General features: G+C 49.8%; 2 long non-coding RNA genes across 2 annotated transcripts; one reads left to right on the top strand and one right to left on the bottom strand.

Moving 5' to 3' along the window:
• Positions 1-1,437: 1,437 nt before the first annotated feature.
• On the bottom strand, positions 1,438-22,298 carry LOC126488888 (uncharacterized). The gene is made up of 4 exons (XR_007588803.1): positions 22,090-22,298; positions 21,419-21,601; positions 3,736-3,860; positions 1,438-2,782 (listed from the first exon to the last, which is right to left on the bottom strand). It is a non-coding gene; the product is annotated as an uncharacterized lncRNA (long non-coding RNA).
• On the top strand, positions 12,610-18,383 carry LOC126488889 (uncharacterized). The gene is made up of 3 exons (XR_007588804.1): positions 12,610-12,763; positions 16,353-16,555; positions 16,647-18,383. It is a non-coding gene; the product is annotated as an uncharacterized lncRNA (long non-coding RNA).
• Positions 22,299-22,992: the final 694 nt, after the last annotated feature.

Genomic DNA, 22,992 nt, shown 5'->3' with positions numbered 1-22,992 from the left:
GAGTTATGGAGCAAACCTACAATCACAACGCTCAGAAGGTAGAAAGAGAAGAGTCAGGAGTTCAATGCCAGCCTTGGCTACAAGAGAGTTTGAGACCAACCGGGCCACATGAGACCCTGTCTCAAACAAACAAAACAAAGCAACAACCAAAACACAAAGTCCAAGAGTTCTTCATCAGAACATTGTTTACATAGGTGCACTCAGTGAGAGTCAACTAGTCACAAAGAACACCGAGAGTTATGCATGTGCGTGCATGCGTCACCTAGTCACAATGTACACGGAGAGTTATTCATGTGTGTGCACGGGCCACCTAGTCACAGTGTACACCGAGAGTTATGCATGTGTGTGTATGAGTCGCCTAGTCACAATGAACACCGAGAGTTATTCATGTGTGTGCAGGGTATGTTAAGCAGACTGTATCTTACAGGCTTAAAACAAGAGTATTTAAGAATTCAAGGCTGGGGCTGGAGAGATGGCTCAATGTTGAGAAAACCGGCTACAGGTCAGGAGTTATGGCTCTTGTCTTTAATCCCAGCATTGCAGAAGAAGCAGGTGTCTGTGAGTTTGAGGACAGCGAAGTCTACACAGTGTGTTCCAGGCTATCCAAGGATCCATGCGGAGACCTTGTTTTGTTTTGTTTTTTAAAAAAAAAAGTTGCAAGAGCACTGGCTGCTCTTGCAAAGGACCTAGGCTCAGTTCCCAGCACCCACATAGTTGCTCACAACTGTCTCTTATTCCAGGTCTAGAATATCCAAAGCCCTCTCCTGACCCTCACAGGCACTGAGTATGAGTGTGATGCATAAACTACATACAGGTAAGACACTGTGTTAAACTGTTAAAGTTCAAGAAGATATAGGAAGAAAGAAAAAGAGAAGTTATGCTTGGATAGTGTGACGGCCATTCTTGGTTGTCAACTTGGCTATTTAAGAGATTCTGACTCAAAAAAAATATATATATATACCCACAAAAACCACAAAGCAAAAGCCTCCAAAGTTGTTGTTATTATTTAGATTTATTTATTTTTATTTTATGTGCATTAGTTCTTGCATATATATAAATAAATGGCCTAGGTTGACCTTGAACTTGAGTTTCTCCCAGATAAACATTCCAAATTCCACAGTTAGACACATGCCCTATGCTGGCATCAAGATGTTCACAGACCCCGATGGGGCAGCACTGAAGAGCCTGTTTGTTCTAGTTAGGGGTGTCATTGCTGTGACGAAATGTTATGACCAAAAGTCATTTGGGGCAGGGCGGTGGTGGCACAGACTTTTAATCCAGCACTCGGGAGGCAGAGGCAGGTGGATCTCTGAGTTTAAAGCCGGCCTGGTTTACATGGTGAGGTTCAGGACAGCCAGGGTCACAGAGAGAAACCCTGTCTGGAAAAACAACAAACAAACAAACAAACAAAAATAAATAAATAAGCAAGCAAGCAAGTTGGAGGGAAAGAGTTTATTATATATATAAACTGTGTATGTGTGGTACCTGTGGAGGCCAGAAGATATCAGACCCCTTAGATCTGAAGTTATAGATGACTGAACTGCCACGTGGGTACTGGAAACTAAACCCCAATTCCCTGCAAGAGCAGCAAATGCTTTTAACCACTAACACACACACACACACACACACACACACACACAATTGTTAAATGGATATGGGACCAGGAGAGGTCTAGATCTCTATCTTAGTGGGTAGAATGCTTCCATAGCTTTAATGAAACCCTGAATTTGTTTCCCCAGCACCTCATGAGCTGGGTTTGGAGACATATAAGGTGTGGAGGCTCAGAAGTTCAAGGTAACCCTTTCTGGTTTCCTAGGAGTCTGAGGTCACCCTGAGCTACATGAGCCCCTCTCTCCTTCATGAGTGAATGAGGAGGGAGGGAGGACAGGTGGAGGGTAGGAACTCTGAATAAATTTGAGCAGTGGGTCTGCAGAGATGACTCAGTGGTTAAGAGCACTGACTGAGCCGGCTGTAGTGGCACAGGCCCCACAACACTCAGGGACAGAGACAGGCAGAGTTCTGTGAGTTCAAGGCCAGCCTGGTCTACAACACAAGTTCCAGTTCTAGGACAGCCAGAAATCCTGTCGTGGGGGGGGGGGGAGCATTGGCTGCTCTTCCAGAGGACCTGGGTTCGACTCCCAGCATGCACATGACACCTCACAACTGTCTGTAACTCCTGTATCAAAGGATCCAGCTCTCTCTCCTGGTCCCCCATGAATGTGATTCATGAACATGCATGCAGGTGAAACACGCATACAAACAAAGTTAAAGTAAACTTGAGCAGTAGAAACAAGAGACCCAGAGAAGGTCGGTGATGAGGGAGAGAACGAGAGCTGCAGTGGTCTGGTCCCTTTCTCCTGGCGTCAGACCTTCTCCTCCAGGGCAGAGCCTTCTCCTGGGCTCCCCACCTCAGATCTCCCCAGGCATCTCCCCCGCTATGCAGAATCCTCGATCAGCACACAAGAAGTGATAAGAAAGTGTTTTTGTGGGTGGAGACCTCATCTGCTGAACACAGTCACAGGAAGATGGTAGCCTTCAAACTTCAAGGATGGCCAGCTAGCCCCAAGGACTGACAGCGGGACACCAAGGGACACATATTCCCACTGGTTTCCTCACAGAGGTGCTCCATTGCCACCCGTGAGAACTGTCAAGCCAGCGCCTGCTGACAGCTACCATGCTGTCCTCCTGGCTCATCACTGTGACCCTATGACGTGACATCATCAGCACTTCTGTACAGACACCAAAGCGGAGGTACTGAAAGGCCGTCACTTGTCCAGGGACTCTAAACGTCAAAACAGAGCAAGAATTTGAATGGGGTTGGTGGCTCCCAAGCCCTTGTGATACCACCCAGGATCCTGCCTTTCTGTGACCCATGGGACCATGCTTCCTGAGAGGGCTTTGCAGGGTGGCTCTGGAGGTCAGCAGCTCCAGGAGCTCAGAGATCTGAGTCCAAGGTGAATTTACTTGAGTCAATAGCATCTCTGAAGGCAGAGGTTGCAGGAAGGGCCACCAACAGCATGCACGTGTATGTGTGTGTCTGTGCTCATGCTAGTGTGCAAGTAGGTGGGTGGGTGTGGGGCTGGGGCCAGGGGAGACAGTCTACCTATTAGCAGAAAGTAATCAATCTGAAGGCTCCTCACATGCTCGGCACACAGCAAATATTTGTCAAATTAAATTGGAATCCCAAAGACAGCGCTCTATAAATGCAAGGTATCGCTATTACTGTCACCTCCAAGTCACGGGCCCTAGAAAAAAAGACTCAGGAACAGTGTTGTGAGGTAGCATTCGCCAGCTTCCTCCAGGTCATCTCAGGGTGGTACTGACTCCTTTGGGTGGTCGTTCTCTGGGAGATATTCCTGAGCTGGCTGAAGCAGGTCTTCCACTCAGGAACACGGTGACAAGATGCTAATCACAGCAGTAACTGAGAGGCATGGAGTCCTCCCCACAGGCTAGCTGTGTGCTAAGTGCTGTTTCCACACAGTCAATGAACATGCCACCATGTGTCCAGAGGGGAAGGATGGGGTCCACTGGCCATGAGAACATGTACTTCATGTTAAGAATAACTAGGAAACCAGCTCTCCATCTGTCTGCCTGTCTGCCTGTCTGTCTGTCTGTCTGTCTGTCTCTCTCTCTCTGTAGGTAAAGATGGATGTGTATGTATATGTGAACATATGCACATGCGTACACATGCCGAGGCCAGAAGCTGATGTACTCCTCTGCCACTCTCCACCTTACCTTTGGAAACAGGGTTTCTCACTCCACTTAGAGCAGTTTATCCAGGCTGGATGAATAGCAAACAGCATGGGTCCTCTTGTCTCCACCTCCCCAGTGCTGGGATCAGAGGTGCACACCACCAAGCCCTTAAAAAAAGGAGAGGGAGGGAGGGAGGAGCTAGAGAAATGGCTCAAAGATTAAGAGCACTGGCTGCTCTTACAAAAGACCCCAGTTCAACTCCTAATACCCACGTGGCAGCTCACAGTTTTCTGTAACTCCAATTCTAGGGGATCTGACACCTTCATACAGTCACACATGCAGGCCAAACACCAATGCACTAAAGTTTAAAAAAAAAAAAAGTCGTACAGTAGTAGCACACACCTTTAATCTCAGCACTCTGGAGACAGAGGCTAGTGGATCTCTGTGAGTTTGAGGCCAGCCTGGTCTACAAAATGAGTTCCAGGACAGATAGACAGGGCTACACAAAGAAACCCTATCTCAAAACAAAACAGGAAGGAAGGAAGAAAAGAGGGAGGGAGGGAGGAAGGGAGGGAAGATTGTGTGTGTGTGTGTGTGTGTGTGTGTGTGTGTGTGTGTGTGTGTGTGTGTGTGCATACGCAGCCCCACATTGGCACAGCATATCTGTAGAGGTCAGAGGACAACTTTCCAGCGTCCATCTCTCCTTCCACTGTGGGTCCCAGGGATGGGACACAGCCATCAAGTGTGCGTTCCTTTTATATTCTGTGCCACATTAATGGCCCACATCTGGCTGCTGACAGATGCAGGCAGATCCCAGGGCTTCAGTTCCACCCAGGCTGGTGGAATCTTCAGCTCTAGGACAGAAAAAATTCCTGTCTCAAAAAAACAGAGAATAGCCCCTGAGAAGAAACTCCTGGCTCAACCTTGCCCTTCCTACCCCAGCCACACACATTCAAGAGAGTCCCCTAGCCCTGTGCTTTCCTGCCCTGTGAACTTGTGATGTTTGAGAGCTCCTGATCCTAAGGCTGGTCCCTACACTCTCCACTGCCCCTGTAGCCGGGGCAGTCCTCCTGAGGCCATGTCAGTCAGTCATTCCCCCTGACTGCCACACCAATGACATGGAGCCTCCTCCCCGGAGGTCCAGAGCCTTAAAACTTAATAGTCTCTCAAACGCTGTAACACTAAAGGGGGCTTTTATGAACTCAACAGGGCTAATATTATGAGGGGGCAGCCACTGCCTAAAGTGGGCTGCTCACAGTCAGGGGCCCCTCAAACACACTTCAGAGGCCTCGGAGGGCGTCTCCACTCCCAGCTCCTCTGGGTCTGAGGAGGTTACGACTGAGCAGTTTGTTGCAGACAAGGGCCTGGTGGGAGGCGGAGACCCTTGTACCCTGGCTCAGGGGAAGCAGAGGAGCAGGGGGAGGGGCTCCAAGGGGAAAATCTGGGTGACTAATGAGCCGGCAATCGAAAGTTCTGTGGTGTCAATGAGGAGCAGATGGGGGAGGAAGGGAATTTCTGCTGCCTGGCTTCTGAGGTGTGGCTCTAAGGGAGACCGGAGGGAGGGAGCAGGCACCAGTTGAAGGCAAGGCTGCTGGAGCTTTGGGACACAATCTTTACTGTTTTGAAGTCCAGATTTTTCTACTGTTGCCTTTCTTTTTCTTTCTCACTCTCCCCCACCCCATACACTTCTTTTGAGACAGAGTTTCACTGCTTAGCCCTGGCTGGCCTGGAACTCGCTATTGTAGACCAGGCTAGCCTCAGACTCAGAGATCTGCCTGCCTCTGCCTCCAGATGCTAGGATGGAAGGTGAGCACCCTCATGCCTAGCATTTCCCATCATGCCTAGCCTCCTCCATCATGTCTGGTATCTCCCTTCTTTCCCTGTTCCCTTCCCTCAACCCTTTTCTCCTTTCTCAAGAGTGGCTATCCTAGACCAGAAACAGACTCCTGCCTGGGTTCAGTCTGTGTAGGAAGAATGACAAATAAAATACAAGCAACAGAAAATAAAGGCCCATGACTGATTTGCCTACACACACACACACACACACACACACACACACACACACAAACACACTTATCCCAGACGCATACATACACTTACTACATACACACTTATCCCAGACACTTACATACACTTACCACACACACACTTATCCCAGATATATGCATGCATACACTTACTGCACACACACAAACACACAGGTGCCCACGCTCATAAGTACCACACACAAATACATAAACAAGTCTACTTGCAGTCACACTTTTCCAGACACACTGATTTGTAAACACAGGCGCACACTCACACCTTCCCCAGACACATGCACACCCAGGTGCACGAACACACACACACACACACACACATATTTTCTTCATTACCTCCGCAAACACTGTCTTTTCTTTCTGTCTTGAGTTCAATGTTGTTTTTTGTCTCTTTGTGACCCTCCCCCTCCACTTCCCCTCAATTTATTCCAGCTGTGAAAACCTTTTCCACATCTCCTCTGTCACCCCAGCAGATAGGTGAGTGGCAGGCAGAGGAGTCCATTCGGCAGCCACCGTTGGTAATGGGTGCCAGATGTGGAGCTGGCCCCTCGCCCAGCCCAGCTCAGAGCTGGGGCTCCCGCGCCTGGCTCCTGCAGCTGGGCAAGGGAAACTCTGGACTGGGCCAGGATCAGCAGACCCGACTCAGGGGACAGCGGGCACGCGGGTGGGAGCCCCTGCGTCTGGGTTGATCCAGTATGCTAAGAATGTGGCCTGCCTCTAGCTTCCTGTCAGCCATTTTAGTTCCTGGGGGAAAAGGGTTTGCCACTGGTATTATTCATAAATACATGCACTTGATAAAATACAAAAAGCCAATTATAACATTCTAGAATCCTCCGCGTCTTTCTGCCACAGGTGATCATGAGCCAGATGACACTGATGTTTGGTTGGAAGCCACTTGCTCAGGATGAGTTCCTTCTCTCAGGAAGCCAGCCTGGCAACCATATTGTGTAGAGAAAACAACTGTCGCCATCCAACTGATGGAGCGAACGAGACCAAGACCTGCCCATCCAGAGAGTGGTGGTCTCAGGAGCTGAGCACACGCACTGTGAATCCATGGACCACACTACGCTAGCAGAGGGCTAAAGTCTCGCGTGTTAGCTGTGTGGGGAGGGGCGCTCATATGCAAGCCAGAGATCTCTGAGATGTTCTTCCACTTGCTTGGGTATATATATATATATATAATTGTGTCTGTGTATGTGATGCGGGCAGGACACTCACACAGAGGTCAAGAAAACATCTTTGTGGAGTCAGTTCTCTCCTTCCATCTTTACTTGAGTTCCGAGAGTTGGACTCAGGTCACCAGGCTTGTAGTCAGCACCTTTATCCCATGAGCCATCTCACTGGACTCCCTCCGCCTTATTTTTTGTTTGTTTATTTATTTGTTATTTTTAGACAGGATCTCTCCCTAGGATCTAGCTGGTGCCCTTTTGGTTTATCTACACTAACTGGCCAGTGGGGCCCAGCAATCCTGCTGAGCCTCCCTGGCCCCGAGCTTACAAGTGTGCACCACCACACTTAGCTCTTTTTAAAAAAAAAAATATTTATTTATTTATTTATTTATTTATTTATTATGTATACAATATTCTTTTGGGAATTGAACTCAGGACCTTTGGAAGAGCAGGCAATGCTCTTAACCACTGAGCCATCTCTCCAGCCCCATTCTTAACTCTTTATTCTGGTTCTGTAGATAGATCACACTCTAGTCCTGGTGATTATGTGGCAAGAACCTCACAGACTGAGCCATCTCTCAGTCACCGAAGACATTAAATTGTTAGAAGGCATTAGATTTGGCATCATGCATCGGTAATACCAGTATTGGGAAGCTGAGGCAGGAGGATTGACTAGTTTAAAGCTACAAATCAAGTTCAAGGCCAGCCTGGGCTATGGAAGACGCAGCTAAATCTTAGAAGGGACCTGATCCAGAACTCCTACTTTTCTTTCTTTCTTAGCCAGTAAACTGAGTGCGCAAAAACATGAGAACAAGAGTTTGGATGCCCAGCGCCCACGTAAACAGCTGGGCACTTTGGAGGAATTGGAGACAGGCGGATCCTGGAAAGAAGGGGACAGGCCGCCCAGTCTAGCCTAATTGAAGCTCTGGATTCAGTGACAGACCCTGCCTCAAATAGTAAGGTGGAAATTGACAGAGACAGATAGACACCTACCTATGACCAGGGCACGGGACTCTGGCCTCCCCACGGATGTGCACACAGGTGAGTGAGACATGGAGGGAGGCAGTCGGGAGGGCAGACCTGTGGAGTCCATTGCCCTCTTCCGTGCAGAGCCCGCACTTAGCAGGACAGTCTCTGGTCCCAGCATACACTCTCCCTCGGCCTGACTGTGACCTGCTTTGCCCCAGCCGGGACCAGGACATTCTCTGGTGGGTGACCAGCGGTGCTCGAGAGGGCTTGCAGCAAAGGCCTGTGGTCCTCATCTCTAAGCCGCAAGGGTCTCTGTGAAACCAAATCCTCCCTCCCCCACCACTCGCCCACTGGGACACCTGACTCCCTTCTGGAGCTCACTCAGGGCAAAGGCAGCTTCCTGTCTGGATCTTGGTAACCCCCTTGAAATCCAGGCCTCTGCCTCCCCATCCCTTCCAAATGCTTATTAAGCTATTTGCAAATCCAGGGCTGAACCAGGGTGTGAGTTTAATAAATCCAAAGACAGAGGTCATCCATCATGGGCGGGTGGGCTGGGGCTTCCGGGTGCACACTCTCCTGGTACTTCTGGTCAACCAGCGGCGGGCATATCCACACATTTCCTGTCCAAGGTGCTCCCACTGAGTGCTCTCTCCTCAGCTCATGTCCCTGTTGGCTCAAGTCTGTATAAAGAGAATAGCTGGGAGTCATGGACGTCAACAACAGGCAGGGCCTTGGCCCCAGGAAGATGCTTAACAGGAGTGGAGGACCATAACCTCAGCCATCAAGATAAGTCACATTTAAATTAATAGCTTGTTGTGATGGTATTTTCTTGGGGATGGAAGGTGAAGGAGGTGGGGCAAGATCTCATGGATCCTGGGCTAGCCTCAAATTCACTAGCAGCTGAGGATGGCTTTTGGATCCTCCTGCCTCCACTTCTCTTGTCATTACAGTCAAAATCACAATCATAGCCAATTCCCATGGCTCACCACTTTACATATACACAGGGCCAGCCTTACGGATTGCCCTGGGGGCCAGAGTGCTTCGTGGTGCTCACTGGACCAGGTACCCAGCCACCTTCCACTTCTAGACTATCCCTCCCACCCCCATCCCAGGCATGCGCCTTCTACAGTCTTCTTACTTCACTCTGGAAGTTACATAGTTACCCTGCCTCAAAAAAACATTTATTATTATTGACAGGGGGTGGGTGGCCATGCTTGCTGGGGTGCACATGTGGACATGGAGGCCATCGAGTCTGTCACTCCACTTTATGTAGGTTCCAAGGATGGAATTCAGGTCATCAGACTTGAGCCACAACACCTTTTCCCTCTGAGCCACCTCATTGCCCCCTTTCCCCTTTAAGATAGCTTCATGCTGTTCATGACGGCCTGGAACTCCCTATGAAGACCAGGCTGGCCTCAAACCTGTGGGGTTCCCTACCTCTGCTTCCCGGGATCTCTCTCTTATCTTTTAGCTTTTTGTTGTTGTTACTTGAGATTCCTAGTTTGGTTTGAGATCCATCCCCCCCCCCCCAGTCCAGGCTGGCCTTGAACTCCTAATCCCCCTGCCTCTACCTCCTACAAGCTAGAACTGGAAGATGTGAGTCACCACGCCCACTTCCCCTCTTCACTTCTTAGCTTGCACTGGTGCCTATGCCGCTGGTGAGAACCTGCTCCTCTGCACCAGCCTTGGCACTAAGGTGCCCCAATTCCTCCTGGATGAGGCTGGAAGCTCCAAGGTGAAAAGGGGATTCATAGACAGACCTCACTAAGGGAGCCCATTCGTGTGATGTGGGCTTGCCAGGCACATAGGAGGCCTCATTTTCTAACTCCCAGACTAGTGAGCACCACATTGGTAGCTTGAAGTTCCAGGTGGAGGGGATATAGAGGGCATGGAGACTGGCGAAGGAGGATTTCCTCCGAGAGTCAGCTTTGGGTCATGTACCAGCCCACCCCTGCTTCTCCACCAGCAGCACACACTCACACACGCACACACACACACACACACACACACACACACACACACACCCTCTGAAGAGGCCTGAAAATGAGCTCCACCCCAAAAGTCTGGGCACCCCTTCTCAACTGTGAAAAAGCTGGGACTGTATGGCTTACAGACAGTGCAAGAGGAGCTGGTGAGTGAACCCCAACCATCTCTTTCAGCCCTGGTGGATATTGAACAGTCTAGGAATGGAAGGGTTCTCTGAAATCAATTAGATGTGAAAACACTTCAGAACAGGGCCTCAAACTAAAACAGGTCTCCAATGCACGGTGGTCCCAAGCTCCTTGCCCTAATATGAGGTTTGAAACTACCAAGGGAGACGCTGTGGCTAGTCCCACTTTCCAGATGGAAAAACACAGTGAGATGTATTAGGCCCCTTACCTGAAGTCCTGTGCGAGTGAAGTTGGGATTCACACCTAACAGCCCTGCTCTCTCCTTATGTGGCATCACTGACGTGTTTGGGCATAGGGACAAGCGTGGAGACCTCACTTCTCCACATCCAGCCACAGACTGCGAGGAGTCTTCCACAATTGTTACTTGCTGCATTTTTAATTATCTATTTTTATTTTATGTGCATTGGTGTTTTGCCTGCCTGTGTGTCTGTGTGAAGGTGTCGGGTCCCCTAGAATTGGCATTACAGAGAGTTGCGAGCCACCATGTGGATGCTAAGAATTGAACCCTGGTCCTCTGGAACAGTCAGTGCTTTTAACAGCTGAGTCACCTCTCCAGCGCCCACTGCTTGTTGCTTTTGACCCCAACCTGGCCTCAAGCACTGCCAAGGACACACGTAGCCAAGGATGACCTTGAACTTCTGTGTACTAATTACTTCTCTGCTGCAGAAAACTAAGATAACATAAAGAAGGGAGAGTTTGTTTGACTCATGATTCCAGAGTAAGAGTCCAGCATGGTGAGGAAGCCGGGCAGCAAGCAGCAGGCACAGTGGCTGGAGCAGGATGCTGAGAGCTCATATCTAAACAGCAAGCACAAAGTAGAGAGAACTACCTAACAAAGGCACAGGCTGAGTCTGCTCCAAGTGACACACTTCCTCCTGCAAGGTCACACCTCCTGAACCTCGACAATTGGTGTCGTTGACTGGGAACTAAGGGGTCAGATGCATGAGCCTATGGGGACATTCCCACCCAAATTCTGTCTCCACCTCACAAGGGCTGGGGCTAGAAACCAAGCCCAGTTTTATGCAGTGCTGAGACAACCTTTCTACCAGCTGAGCACCTCCCCACCCTGCTGAGTCCTTATGTGTACATCTCTAAAGGACCTCTCGTAGTGCTCAGGCCCCTGCCTGCCACAACACACCTGCTTATGCCCATTGGACATTCTCCCCAGATGAGGCCACTTCGCCATGTAGCACGCAACTCCCCGAGGCATTTCTCTTCTGACTTACTCTAGGACAGAGTCCCAATCTGGCCTGACCTGACCCCCCACACACACTACTCAGTCCTCAAAGCTGCGCTGTCACCCTTCCAGAGCCTGATTCTATGAGGGTGGAGGCCAGAGCCAGAAGAGGCAGAGCCTGGGAGGTCAAGGGCAGGCCGGGGAGCTTTTCTGCAACATCCCTTCAATCCTTCTTTTGTCTCTGGTTCCTTGTGGTGTCTCTCCAGCTGCCTTCTGTTCCCTTAGTTCCTTTGCTCTTGCCTGTGAGTAGATCTCCTGGTTATCTCGTCCGTAAATCTCTGTCCCCCTCACTTCTGATGGTGTCCGCTTTTGTCTCTCTCTGGTCCATCTGTTTAGTGGCAGGAGTGAATATGCATTTTTCTTCCTTTCTACTTTGTGGTTGTCTGTGTCTCCCTGTATGTTGCTTCTCTTACATGGTGAGTGTGTGTGTGTGTGTTGCATATGTGTGTAGCTGTATGTGTGCATATAAGCGTGTGTGTTGCATGTGGCATGCGTGTAGGTGTGTGTTGCGTGTGTGTGCATGTAGGTGTGTGTTACGTGTGTGCATAATGTGTGTTTGTATACATGTGTGAATGTGTGTGAGCATGAATTATATGGGTACATATTTGTGTGTGTTCTGTGCGTGTGTATGCATGGTGTGTATGAATGGGGGGTACACATGTATGTGTGCATGTGTGTCTGTGTCTCAGTCTCAGGGTCCACCCTGAAGCTCTTTCTGCCTGTCTACCCATAACTTCGTGTGTCTGTCTGTCTTCAGGGTTCTCTCGAGGTCTCTTCCTGGCAGCATTCACTCAGTTCATCATGGCTGCTCTCTGGAGACACCCACTTACCCCTCCCAAAGTTCACTGCCTTGTCAAATGGAGCTAATCTCCTGCGGGAGGAAAAAGCTTCATTCACACTGCGGGGGGAGGGGGAGTAGGGCAGAGGAGGAGGGGGAGGGTTCAGGGGCTGCAGTCTGAAAACACCCTGGCCTATAATACCGCTTTTGTTCTAGGCTAGTGGGAGGGGATGGTGGGGGAGGGAAGAAGGGGGATATTAAAGGAGCAGGTGAAAGGCTTGTCTTCGGCAGCCATGATAAGCGCTTACCCCTTCTAATCTGACTACGGCCTATTATCTTCCCGCCACAGTCATTACTATTAATATTAAACACCCCCAACCCAGCTGAAAAACAACTTGAAAGCTCTGACTCCCACCGCCCTTCCCAGACACCTCCCACAGTACTTGACCACCAAACTGGGCTCCCAGACCCCACGGCCCCCTTGACTTCCCCCTGACCCTCAGTACCCAAAGCCTCCTTTCCCCCACCCTCAGCCACACTCTCCTGCTTTGATAATCAACTAGTTCTCTCTCTAGTGAACCCCCATTTTGGCTTTATTTCTGGGGACTTCTCTATACCCCAGGCCTCTTCTCTCCCCAGGAGAAAAATGGCAAGTGGAAGGTTTGTTCCCCTGATTGAAAGCTATCAAACACAGCTGATTTATACAAGTAAGTTTTCTAATCCTGCGAGCTTCAGTTTCTCATCTCTAAAATGGGAGGAAGATGTAGTCTCTACAACTAAGGATTGTGTGAGTGAGTGGATGAATATTTACTTATCCTATCCCTGATGTCATTTTTAAATTAAATCATTATATTGATCTAGTTCAAAAGTTTTTGTTCATATGTATGTGAGAGGCAGAGAGAGCACGCACTCGTGTGCCTTGCTACATGTGTAATTGAGGAGACAATTTAAGGGAGTCATCCATCTTTATGTGGGTCTCTACCCACTGAGATACCCTGCTACCCCTCATTTGCATAGGATCTCACTCTGTAGCCCTGGCTGTGCTGGAACCTGAAACAGAGATCTGCCTCCTGAGGACTGAGATTAAAGACATGTACCACCACACCTGACTTTGTTTTAGTTTTGAGATACGGTCTTACTAGGTAGCCTAGTCTGGCTTCAAAGTTATGATTTCCCTTCCTGACACCTGTTCAAACTGACATTACAGTCCCAGGCCAGCATACCCAGATAAATCCTTGATATTTTACACATTGTTTGTATGCATATGTATATATAAATGTTTGTGCAGCACTGAGGGTCAGACCCCAACTTCACATGGACCAGGTAAGTACTTTATCACTGAGCTCTTCCTGGCCTCTGTAGCTTATATTCTTCCTAAATTAATTAGTGCTACATGCATGTGCTCGTGTGATCTATGTGCACCATGTATGTGCTGGTGTGAGTCTATGTGCAGCATTCATGTACTCATGAGTCTATGTGCAGCATGCATGTGCTCACAAGTCTATGTGCAGCATGCATGTGCTCGTGTGAGTCTATGTGCACCATGCATGTGTTCATTTGAGCCTATGTGCACCATGTATGTGCTAGTGTGAGTCTATGTGCACCATGTATGTGCTCATGTGAGTCTATGTTCACCATGCATGTGCTCGTGTGAGTCTATGTGCACTATGCATGTGTTTGTATGAGTCTATGTACACCATGTATGTGCTCATGTGATCTATGTGCACTATGCATGTGTTTGTATGAGTCTATGTGCACTATGCACGTGCTCGTGTGAGTCTGTATGCACCATGCATGTGCTTGTGTGAGTCTGTGTGCACCATGCATGTGCTCGTGTAAGTCTGTGTGCACCAAGTGCATGCAGGGTCACTCAGCAAAGAATAGGCTGCTGGATCCCCTGGCACTAGAACTGGTTGTGAGTCACCATGTGGATGCTGGGACTCCAAGCCAGGTCCTCTGCAAGAGCAACAAATACTTTTAACCACTGAGTCATCGCTCCAGTTCCTGTACCTTACTTATATCTTATCTTAGAAGCCTATGAACCTTGAACTTTCAAATACAACTGTCAATATTTTATTCCTCAACAGAAATGGCTGAAAGACACTTAAGGAAATGCTCAACATCCTTAGCCATCGGAAAAATGCAAATCAAAACAACTCTGAGATTCCATCTTACACCTGTAAGAATGGCCAAGATAAAAAACACTGATGACAACTTATGCTGGAGAGGTTGTGGAGTAAGGGGAACACTTCTGCATTGCTGGTGGGAGTGCAAATTGAATGTCAGTGTGGCAATTTCTCAGAAAATTAGGAAACAACCTACCTCAAGATCAAACAAGACAATTTTTGGGTATATACGCAAAGGATGTTTAATTGTACCACAAGGACATGTGCTCAGCTATGTTCATAGCAGCATTATTTGTCATAGCCAGAACTGGAAACAACCTAAATGCCCCCTTGACCAAAAAGTGGATAAGGAAAAGGTGGTACATTTACACAATGGAGTACTACACAGCAGAAAAAAAAATTACATCTTGAAATTTGCAGGCAAATGGATGGATCTAGAAAACATCATATTGAGTGAGTTAACCCAGACCCAGAAAGACAAATATCCTATGTACTCACTCATAAGTGGCTTTTAGACATAAAGCAAAGAAAGCCAGCCTACAATTCACTATCCTAGAGAACCTTGACAACAATTAGGATCCTAAGAGAGACATACATGGATCTAATACACATGGGAAGTAGAAAAAGACAAGATCAGGGCTGGACAGATGGCTCAGTGGTTAATAACATTGCCTGTTCTTCCAAAGGTCCTGAGTTCAAGTCCCAGCAACCACATGGTGGCTCACAACCATTTGTAATGAGGTCTGGTGCCCTCTTCTGGCCTGCAGGTACACATGCAGACAGAATACTTATACATAATAAATAAATATAAAAAAATCCTAAAAAAGGAAGAAAAAGATAAGATCTCCTGAGTAAATTGGGAGCATGGGGACCATGGGAGAGAGTACAAGGGGAGGCGATAGGAAAGGAGGGGAATAAACAAAAACATATAGCTCAATAAAAACAATAAAAAAAAGAAATAGAAAAAATATAATACCAGGCAGTGGTTTCTAACATCTTTAATTGCAGCACTTGGGAAGCAGAGGCAGGCAGATCTCTGACTTTGAGCTCCAGGGCAGCCAGGGCTACATAAAGAAACCCTGTCTTGAAAACAAAACAGGCCAGGCCATGGTGGTGCACGTCTTCGCCTTTAATCCCAGCACTAAGGAGGCAGAGGCAGGCAGATCTCTGTGAGTTCTGAACTACACGAGCTAGTTCCAGGACACAAAGCTACAGAGAAACCCTGTCTCAAAAAAAAAAAAAAAAAGAAAAGAAAGACAAAAGCCAAGTAAGCAAACAAAAAACAACAATAACAGAACTCTGCATATTTTAAAATTCCATTTGATTTAAAGAGGAAGTTTATTTCATTTATTTACTTATTATTTTGGGTTTTTTTTTTTTTTGAGACATACTTTCTCTGTGTAACAGCCCTGGCTGTCCTGGAACTCCCTCTGTAGACCAAGCTGGCCTCAAATTCAGAGATCTGCCTGCCTCTGCTTCCAAAATGCTGGGATTAAAGGTGTGCACCACCACTACTTGGCATAAAAAGGAAGTTTTAAAAAGTAAAAATTAAATCTCAAAATGAATATAAAATAAAATGCTAAAAAAAAATCCCTCCCCAAATCTCACGCAAATTTAAAGGGTGGGGCTAGGCATAATGATATACTTCTTTTTTGTTTGTTCATTTTTGCCGAGACAGACAGGGTTTCTCTCTGTAGCCCTGGCTGTCCTGCAATTCACTCTGTAGACCAGGTTGGCCTCGAACCTGGAGATCTGCCTGCCTCTGCCTCCCAAGTGCTGGTATTAACGGTGTGCGCCACTGCAGACTCAGCAGGACTCAGCAAGTGGAGGCGTACTTCTAAAAGCTCAATTCCTAGTCAACAAAGATCAGGAGTTCAAGGTCATCCTCAGCCACTTAGCAAATTTGAAGTCTGAAATGGCTCAGTGGTTAAAGAAGCTTGCTGCTAGTACAAGGTTTTGTTCCCAGCACCCACATAGCTACTCACAACTAAACCTCTATAACTCCAGTCCCAAACTCTTCTGACCTCTGCACAGGCGCGCACGCGATGAATTGCTGTGTGTTTAGGATTGCACCGTCCCTTCCCTTGCCTCTCTGCTCCTGTGTATGGTGTTTGCTGACGCCGCCTGAGACCCTGTCCAGTTTTGATGCCTGTACCTTCTTTCTTCACAGAATGACTGCCTGCCATTCTAGCCATACTTTCAGTAGGTCAGCCAATCATGATTCCGCGGACCCTCCTACCTTAGGGTGGGCCCATGAAACAGACCCAGCCAATCAGCACTAGCCATCTGCTTTGCCCAGGAAGTGAACACCTGACCAAGCTGGGACAATAGGAGTTATCCCGTCAGAGTCTGTAGCCCGCAGCTTTGGGCCTGGTAAGCTCTCTCTCCTCTGAACCTGACTTTGCTCCCATCTCTCCCTGGTCCTCCGATGGATCCAAGAAGCTCTGACCTTCCTTCTTTGCAGCTAGAGGAGACTCAGCTTCAGGAGGAGAGAAGCAAACAGAGGCCAGTGAGCTGGCTCGACTGGTAAAGTTGCTTGCTGCCAAGCCTAGACCTGGGTTCTTCAGTGGAAGAAGAGACATGACTCGCACGAGTTGTCTTCTGCTCCCGTACTCATGCATGGCGTGCATGCATGTGCGAGCGTGTGCGGGCACACACCCCATCCCTTCTGGCGCCATTACTACTCATATTCGCCTTCCTTCTCCATGAGGTGAATTTCCGTGATCGCTCCATGGACAACGGTCCCCAGCACACCCGGTACTACTTCATATCACCTGGCCTAGCTACACTGAAGACAAGACAAAGATCAGGAGACCAACAGGAGACTGAAGCTATCTTGGGATAGATGTCACCTGCTGCCATGGCCTCTTGAGGACCTCTGTGACAAGCTTTGGGCTGGAAGGGATCCCAGGAAGATAGGAAGACCGAAGACTTGCCCTAACCGGCCCTGCACCATCTGTAACAGAAAACAGACTCAGCTTCCTGCGTTGGAGAGAGAGAGAGAGAGAGAGAGAGAGAGAGAGAGAGAGAGAGAGAACACATGTGTTTTGAAGAGAGGCTTACACTGTGCCTCAGGCTAGCCTGGAATGTGCTACGTAGCCCAGGCTTGCCTCCAAGTCTTAGCAATCTTCCTGCCTCAGCCCCAAGCACTAGGATAGAAGTTACCTCACGTGGGTTTGAGCTGTATTCTCAGCCCTCTTTTTACTTTTTACTTTGAGACACGGACTCATTAAGCTGCTCAGGCTTGCCTTGAACTTTGGTTCCTACAGTCTCCCGTTTCTGTATAACTGTGATTGCAGGCTCATATGACTAGGTCTTGCCCTGGCTTCCCCCACCCCCGGCTTTCTAAGAGACTGCAAAACTGTCCAGCTATGTATGAGTTGAGCCGGCTTCAATCTGCCCTGCACTGGGGACGCTCGGGAAGAACTCACCCTGTATTTCTCCACTTGCTCAGAGACTCACCCAATCTTCCCTCCCCTGCCCTCTGCCCTACTTAGCACAGGCTCATGCATGCTGTACACTGTGCCCTGAGAGCCCAGGCTGCAGCAGGCATGCCTGTCCTGCCGCTGTCACTAGCTGTGTGGCTTCAGGCAATATATTTACCTCCTCTGAACTTCAGTTTCTTTAAGAAATGGAAAAGGTTTCAAGAATGAACGAACATAAAGGGCTTGAAACTGGGGTCAGAGAGACAGCTCAGTGGCTAAGAGTGGACACTGCACTTGGAGAAGACCTGAGTTTGGTTCCCAGCACCCACACCAGGCAGGTCATGCCCTGTAACTCCAGCTCCAAGGGATCCCACATACCTGGCCTCTGCATGCCTACACCCACTCACACGCACATACTCACACATATAGATAAATAATAAAAATTGGAAGAATAAGCTGTTTGGGGTTATTCCCAGCTCATAGTAAGTACTGACTGAATGAAGATTAACTCTTGATAAACTGATGCTAGGGTGTGTGTGTGTGTGTGTGTGTGTGTGTGTGTGTGTGTGTGTTCAGGACCTCCTCCACACTAGGTAGGAGACCCCTATGGGCAGAAACACACCTTGCTCATTTAATTTTGAAGAGTATATGTGTGAGTGCCTGCATGTACGTATGTTCACTGTGTGCAGCAGCATCCAGAGGTTCGAAGAGGATGTCAGAGTCCCCACCTGGCGCTGAGCAACAGGTGGCTGTAACCTGCCATCAGATACCCAGGAGTGGACCTGAGTCGTCTGCAGGAGCAGCCGCTGCTCTTAACTGCAGAGCCACCTCTCTGTCCCCACATCCTGCTCATTTTTAAAGACTGGAGTCTCAAAGTCCTAAGAAATAAAAATGGCAAAATAAACTGGGCAGTGGTGGCGAATGATTTAAAACCAGCACTCCACTCAGGAGGCAGAGGCAGGAGTATCTCTGTGAGTTTGAGGCCAGTATGACCTACAGAGAGAATTCTGGGACAGTCAGGGCTACACAGAGAAACCCTGGCTCAAAAAGAAAAAGGAAAAAAGAAAACGAAAAGAAAAATCAAAAAGAACTGAATGAAGGAATAAAAGGTGTCCTGTCCTGGGTCTCCCCCTCATCCCTCACAAGTAGACGTCAATTTTGTTCACCCCTGACCCGGGGTGAGAGACCTGTCAGGCAAAGAGGTCTCATAACTCAACAACACAAAAGCTAATTCTGCTGGCTCTGCTCTGTCTCTGCACTGTATACACCATGAGAAAGGGAAGGGTCACTCTGCATTCAGCCCACGGGGTAGAGGTGGACACTGAGGGGTAGCCACATACAGCTGGCTGGTGGCGGGAGGGAGGCCAGGACCTTGTCACCTGTTTGGTCAGAGCTTGCCAAACACACACCAGAAGCTAAATGTCCCCTCTTTTGTCCCCGGCACAGCGCCTCACTCTGCTGTGGTCTGTTTCAGAGCATACTGGTCCAAGTCCAGGCGACTGTCACCCTCCCCACAGCCTTTGTTTATGACTGCACCTTCCATTTGTCCCGATATTTGTACAGCCTTGCTGGAGGGGAGGCAGAGTAGAGGGAGCCCAGCATCCAGGACTGAAGGTGACTCCTGAGTACAATGGCCTATTGTGGCCCCAAGTCACGTCCCCTCCCCCTCCACCACGCCCAGCACACAGCATCCTGTTTACCTGCCCCCAGGAGCTGGCGGCTTCTCAGGTGCCACTCTAGCCCGGCCCACGCGCAGGCATTGCCAAACCCTCTGCCCAGGAGCCCCAGGCTTGTTATCTGCGCAGTTCCTAGGGGCACCCCCAGTCTTTGTTTTAGCCCCAGAGACTCTCTGCTCCAACAAGATGCCCAACAGATTCTGTAGACATGCACCGGTAATTGTAACAGCCTCCAGGTCTCTGGGCCTCTAGGAAGAGGTTCTGGAAGCTTCTGAAGTGCAGGTGGCATTGTGAAGGAGGTGGTGGCCAAGCATCAGCTGGCTGGGGGCAGGGGGGAGGCTTTCTTTCCTTGTCCCCTTGCCTGAGCCTGGATGGGGAGCGTGAGAAGACAGAGCCCACTGCTCTCTAGGGACTGAAAACCCAAATAAGGCACTCCCTTGGTCCAGCTGGGATGCCTTTCTCTCGCTGCTTCAGAGGTCAGAGATCAAAGGTCAAAGGTCAGGGCATCAGGAAGACCCTTGGAGACAGACCCTCCTCTAAGAAGGCAGATGGAGAGGGCCAGTACCTCAGGTCCAGGCTGCGTTTGTGGACAAGCTGCTGTGTGGAAGTGTGGAGTGCTGTTTGTCCACACGCTCTCCCTCACAAAGAGTTGTTGCAGAAGAGGACAAGGGTCCTTGCAGAGAAAAGCCAGGGACAGAGGAGTTATGGAAGAGCAGGAAACTCCAAGGAGAGATGAGGGGTTCCGACAGAGATGGGAAGGGGCGGGGCAAAGAGAGGCAGATTGCAGAGCTGGAGGTCCAACCTGCTCATTTTCCACATCATGAGTTCAAGGCCCAGAGGAGAAGCACACCTAGCCTGAGGACACACAGGAAGTCTAGTGTCAAAGAACCAAGGCACTGGGCCAGAAGGCATTTCTTAGCTTTCTGTTGAGCTGTAAAAGGGGGGTTCAGGGGTCCAGCCTTGTTCGTCTTCCAGAGATGCAGGAATCAGTTAGGATACCCATCATGCCTCTCAAGACAGGTATTGGGGGTTTACCAGCCACATTTACAGGCTTCACTTCAAGGTAAGGTTTGATGGGATTTGTTTTCCCTAGTCCCCCATCTGTCTCTTTTGTAAAGATTTGTTTTTTAACGATGTGAATATACATATGGATACGTGTGTATGAGTGCAGGTGCCCCAGCGGCCAGAAGAGGGCGTCAGACCCCTTGGCGTTACAAGGGGTTGTGTCCCAGGGAGCTGCCCAAGATGAGTGCTGAGAACTGAACTAGGGTCCTCTAGAGTGTCATCAAGAGCTGCTTACATACACAGTGCACAGTGCATAGTACCCCCCCCCACACACACACAATTAAAAATAAAAACAAATCTCAGAGGCACAGACCGTCATGCCCAGAAGGAACTGGAGTTCTGTTCTGAGTGTGTATGGAAGGGTCCCTTTAGGAGGGCAGGTTATGCTTGGTTGCTCGGCCAGAGGCTGGGGTGGGCAGCTGCAGTTGGCAGGCATCCTTTGATTCCTCTCTCAGCATGTGCCAGCCACTCTCGCTACTCTCTGCTCACACCAAAAGACTCCGAAGTTGAGAGTCTCCTTAGAGGCTGGGAGGTGGGCTGGGAGAGCTGGAAAGACCCAGGAGGCCTTGGGGGAGAGAGGAGGTCACACTGGAGACCAGCCCTGCATCTGGCACGAGCCCCACTGGGCCAGGGTCCCAGGGAGTCACTAATTCCCGATGATACATTCGCTGATGTATTCTCTCTCTGGCTGTATTCTCGCGGCTGGCACTCTCTCTCGCAAGTCCCCATTGTCTCTATAGCCGGCTGCGGGACCAGGGCAGCCACCTCAAGACCTCGTGCCTCTCATTCACTTCCAGAGAAGAGAGACTCTCACTCCAGGCACACGACCCTCCCCGCCCTCTCCCAGATGGCCCAAGGGTCCAGCTGCCAAGCAAGCAGGCACTCCCAGGTAGGCAGCTGGCAATGCTTGGATGAGGGGCTAAGCTGACCAGGCAGGCTGTAGACGGGAGGCCTTGCCATGACTCCACCGAGCCTGCGCAGGAGGGGCAGGGGTGTGGCCCACAAGGAAGTGGGTGTCAGGGTGTTGAGGAATAGGACAGAACAAGGGCAGAGGCGAGGATTTCACTGACCTGAGTGGGCGGGAGTGAAGCGAATTCATAAAACGTTGTGCTTCTTTAATGGTCTCGTTCCCCTCCCCTTTGCGAAGGCCCTGCTGCGGGAGGGAGCTGACGCGGTCGGGGGCAGGGCAGGGCTGGGCCCTCCACGAGTGACACCGAATTCCCAGTCTGGACTGGGCGGGAGCTTGAAAGCAGCTAAATTAGCAAAACAGAAGTCAACCGTCGATCGCTTCTACGGAGGATTAAGTGTGATAAATGGAGGGTTTGTTCGCTCTCCGGGCCAGATGTTGTGTCTAAGTGAGGGGTTTTTATGCTTTTTTTTTTTTTCATTCTTGGCCCAGATCCCATATATATTTTGGATACTGCTGGGAGTATATAATATCACTGGAAAATGATGTGGTCTGGTAACCTTTTAAATAACATTTCCGCCCTCCTCTGTTTTCTAATAGTTTGTTTTTCTTTCCATGTTTGCCTTTTATTGGGGGAAATTTTTTTTGGAAATTAATGAGGCTCAAGTTTGGAGACCAAAATGAGAGAGGGAGGGAGGGAGGGAGGGAGGGAGGGAGGGAGGGAGGGAGAAGGTGGAAGGGTGCGGGATGAGTCTGGGACGGTGTAACGTTCTGTGTGTGTGTGTGTGTGTGTGTGTGTGTGTAAGTGATCTTGCCCCCCCCCCCCACACACACCTTTTAAATGTTCCCTGCCCTCGGTTGGGGCTACGTGGTGGCACGCGCGGGCAGAACGCCCGGGATTCGTCCTGCCCGGGCCACGGGGCTGCGTGCCTCCTTCCTTCGGGAAGAACCTGCCATTCCCCTGGCTCAGCCCGGGCCCGGAGTGAGGGGGATGGGGGCGCCTCCTTCCTGAGTGAAACCTACGGAATCCGGCAGGAATTCGGGCCTCCCAGATTTAAGAAAACAAACAAAGGAAAGATTGTCAGAGAGGGGCCTCCAAGAGCCGCCCCGGCCGCCGCACCGCGCTCGGCGCTTGCCCCCTGGGCTGCCAGGGCCTTCAGCAGGGGCGGAACGCCTGGCTCCGGCTCCCACGGGTGGTCCCCAGTGGGCTTCCCTGCCCTGGGCCTCTACTAGCAGGTCATCCCCCAGTCTCGGAACTGGTGGAATACTCCCCTCCCCAACACATAAGAAAGGAGCTGCCGGTGTGACTGCCGGGCGGCGGCGTGGGGGGGGGGGTGGCGAGGTGGGCATCCCTCTGCCTGAGTAGAGTCTCATCAGCACAATGTTCAGGGTGAATTGGTGTCTCAGGCTCGCGTTTGGGGAGAAATACCGACTCCTCAGGTTCGTTTGGGGACAGGGGTCTTCCTTCACCCAGTCAGGCTAGATCTACGACACTAGTCGACAGACTCAGTCCCACACTTTGTCAGGCCCGGGAAAAATTAGAAAGTGAAAATGTGGGAAGAAGGGGCCATGAAACAGAAGGTATACCTATCAAGGACCACTGCTCACCACCGCCACGTTGCTGCCCATCTCTGGATCATGGGTCATTCTGCCGGTTTCTGTCTCCCCAACTCCTGTCTCCCTGTCGTCTGCCTCCACCTAGGTTTCTGGTCCTCCCTGTCTCTGTAGCTACATCTT

Source organism: Alexandromys fortis, unplaced genomic scaffold (genome assembly GCF_014885135.2).
Source record: "Alexandromys fortis isolate MF-2015 unplaced genomic scaffold, M_Fortis_MF-2015_v1.1 scaffold_212, whole genome shotgun sequence".
NCBI lineage: Eukaryota > Metazoa > Chordata > Mammalia > Rodentia > Cricetidae > Alexandromys > Alexandromys fortis.
This window is presented reverse-complemented; position numbering and strand designations above follow the sequence as displayed.